This window comes from Priapulus caudatus, unplaced genomic scaffold, assembly GCF_000485595.1.
Source record: "Priapulus caudatus unplaced genomic scaffold, Priapulus_caudatus-5.0.1 Scaffold645, whole genome shotgun sequence".
NCBI lineage: Eukaryota > Metazoa > Priapulida > Priapulimorpha > Priapulimorphida > Priapulidae > Priapulus > Priapulus caudatus.
The window spans coordinates 173,131-177,267 of NW_014577706.1; positions in this window are offsets into that span (position 1 = coordinate 173,131).

The window sequence follows — 4,137 nt, forward strand, 5'->3', positions numbered from 1 at the left end:
TGCGCACTGTAACTGCGCACATCCACAACGCACGCTGTCAAGCTGCCCCGCACCATATGCCCGCACGCAGTTTAATGACGTTTATCGTCCCCCCCATTTCCGATTGGCGCCTAACCGGAAAACAGGGCGTGGCAATACGTGGCTCATCCATTTAAGTGGTGACAACGTAGAGCGTCTCATAAGGCAGCAGGCCTGAATAAGCATCGAACAGAAATTAATTAAAAATACTCACACTGTAATTACTTTGCATACACAACATCATTTTATTCATGTTAAATGACTATACTACAGATTCATGCTCTATGCTCCGTTCGTAACTTTTACCAGTCTATGATGCGAATTCTGCAAAGTAGTCTTCATCACAAAAATGACCAACCGGTCACTGGCTGCTAGGTGTGTGTTGTGTGTGTGTGTGTGTGTGTGTGTGTGTGTGTGTGTGTGTGTGTGTGTGTGTGTGTGTGTGTGTGTGTGTGTGTGTGTGTGCGAGCGTGCGTGCGTGCGTGCGTGCTAGACGTTTAAATATTCTTCACAGGTCAGCATTTCCTTGTCAGCTCGTTGCACTCAGGTAATTTTCTGCCAACGCTTGCATGCTTACATAAACCTTGTAACAATACAGCATACGTACAATAATTCTTACAAAAACATTTACCTTAACAAACGTTAGTCAATTCCGGGGAAAAACTTCACGCTGTCGGCGCCAGGTAAAATGCGTACCGCACAAACACACGGAAGCACTCACACGCAGACGCACGCGCGCATACGTACGCACACACGCCAACGCATGGGCACCCGCACACGTACGCACGCACTCCAACGCATAGGCACCCGCACGCACACTCGCACACATACACACACACCACAGACACTGCCCCATGTGCCCCCACGGCTATAGCTACGCCCCCGACCCTGTAAATAGATAGATAGATAGATAGATAGATAGATAGATAGATAGATGGATAGATAGATAGATATATCTATATCTATCTATCTATCCATCTATCTATCTATCTATCCATTCATCTATCTATCTATCTATCTATCCATCTATCTATCTATCTATCTATCCATCCATCCATCAATCCATCCGACCGACTATCCGTCCGTCCGTCTGTCCGTCCGATAGTCTGTCCGTCCGTCCGTCCGACCGTCCATCCATCCATCCATCCACCCATCTACCCATTCATCTATCCATTCATGCATCCATCCACCCGTCCGTCCGTCCATCTATCCGTCCGTCCGTCCATCCATCCACCCATCCATCCATCCAATCCATTCATTCATCCATCTGTCCGTCCGTCCGTCCATCCGTCCGTCCATCCATCCATCCGTCCATCCTTCTGTCCGTCCATCCATCCATCCGTCCGTCCATCCATCCATCCGTCCATCCATCCGTCCGTCCATCCATCCATCCGTCCGCCCGTCCATCCATTCATCCGTCCGCCCATCCATCCGTCCGTCCATCCATCCGTCCATCTATCCGTCCACAAAGAGAATTTCTGAATTCCAAGACGACGATATGTAAATAAATATATATATATAATCAATTAATTCATAATTTTTTAATTAAATAATTAATATCTCAATAAAGTTACGCATATCCACACAAGTGCACGCACACATGCACTTGAAGCGTTTCAATGAAATATAATGCTAAATAAATACGAAATCTATTTACTACCAAATTCTTAATGTTTGTATACTCTCTTTCACCTATTATTGCCGACAGTTTCCTGTAAATTCCGTCCAAATCCCTTATGCAACATACGCTGGCGGCCGCCATTCCTCACGCGACTGCACTGTGCACACTGACACGTATATATATAGTGTCACTATATATATGATGTCACTATGATTATATACGTGTCAGTGTGCACAGTGCACTGCCGTGTGAGGAGTGGCGGCCGCCAGCGTATGTTGCACATAGAATTTGGACGGAATTTACAGGAAACTGTCGGCAATATAATAGGTGAAAGAGAGTATAGATCCATTAAGAATTTGGTAGTTAATAGATTTCGTATTTATTTAGCATTATATTTTATTGAAACGCTTCAAGTGCCTGTGTGCACGCATACACACATACACACAAACACACGCACGAACACGCACGTACATGCACCGACCATGGTCGTGCTTATCACAAAACACCTGTGACGGTAGAGGGCAACTCTCTACGTGCTAAAAACATCTCTCTCTCTCTCTCTCTCTCTCTTGCGTGCGGCGCGGCTTGCGCGTGAGTGTGAGCGGGCGAGGCGAAGAGAGAGAGATAGAGATCGAGAGAGAGATGTAGAGGAGAAAGAGAGGAGAGAGAGAAAGATAGAGAGGAGAAAGAGAGGAGAGAAAGAGAGAGAGAGAGAGATGAGAGAGGAGTAAGAGAGAGAGATGAGAGACGAGNATATATATCAATTGCTATGGTCCTACCGCAGTCTAGCGAATACGCATACTAGACACTACACCTGATTATATAAATTGTATGGTGGCGCCGCCAAGCGAAAATAGCGTTACATTGGAAAGCCAAACTATGATAACTAATTTTTCCATTAAAACATCTGTGTTGTTAATTCTAATATTGCGAATTATGTTTCAAATTAAATACGTAACTATAGAAAAGAAAATTTACGTTCTTAAGTAGACTTTGTCTCAGTGAACGACCAAATAGAATGTTCTTACATGCCAAATTTATGTACTTGATTAATTTAGTCAGAGTTTTATTTTTCTACAAACGAAAAAAAATAAAATAAAATAAAGCGAATATAATTTCCACATTTCTACTTAATTTCCAAGATTTATATGTGTTTGTAAGAAGCTTCAGAAATTTATGCAGAGTTGAAGACGTAGTGTTTCAGCATTTGTAATATGCGTCTTAATTAGCAGCACATGTAATTATTGGGATTTTCATCATTCACGCACACATACACGCACCCACACAACGCACACACACACGCACACGCACCACACACACACGCAACGCACACACACACACACACACACACACACACACACACACACACACACACACGCGACCGACACACACACACACACACACACACACACACACACTACTNACACACACACACACACACACACACACACACACACACACACACACACACACACACACACACACACACACACACACACACACACACACACACACACACACACACACACACACACACACACACACACACACACACACAGTCTAGCTAACTTGGTTATAATTTGGCAAACGTAGTTAAGTGCAATATTATTTATAGCATGCAAAAACTAAACATGATCTGTGCTTGAGAAACCTAAAAATTGCAAAAATAATAAAAGGAAAATTCAGCATAGTGATGATACATGAATATGAGGCATGCCATTTGTATCAGGGTATGGACCCAATTTCCAAGAATAAATTTCCACTGTATCTCCTCAACATCCTCTTCTTACTCTGAACTCGTCTTCCTCTTCCTCTATCACCTGCTCTTCCACTTTGATTCTGCTATTTACAATCAGTCTCCTCCGTATTCTTAACATTCGTTATACTTTTATAATAATTTCAGCACCCAGTTCAAGCACAATAAGCTGAGGTCCCGAGGTCGGAACTCATGCAAAAGTGGCCCGCACGTTGAGGAGAAGAATGGGGGTAGCACAGTATATTGTGCTGTGGCGTCCGTTAGCTACGAGGTGTGATTAAGCGGATAAGAACTGGAGATTGACATGGCAAGCGGTCTTATGTACGTAACAGATCAATAAATTTGCTTAGTCTGTGAAATCAATCAAAATACACACTGACTCTTACATGCACAAGCTTCTGGAAACGCTGAAGCGTGCGTATATGAGGCTAAGAAGGACTTAACGGAGATAGCGTGTTTGAAGGGTTTACTATACGACAGAAACACACCTGTCTAAAGACAGACACGTACTCTATTTCGGAGCAATTACGGTATATGTGGCACAATCTGCACTACCAGTCAAAGTAGTCGGAGAAAAACCATCTAATAGAAGGAAGAAGAATGTGTGTGTGTGTGTGTGTGTGTGTGTGTGTGTGTGTGTGTGTGTGTGTGTGTGTGTGTGTGTGTGTGTGTGTGTGTGTGTGTGTGTGTGTGTGTGTGTGTGTGTGTGTGTGTGTGTGTGTGTGTGTGTGTGTGTGTGTGT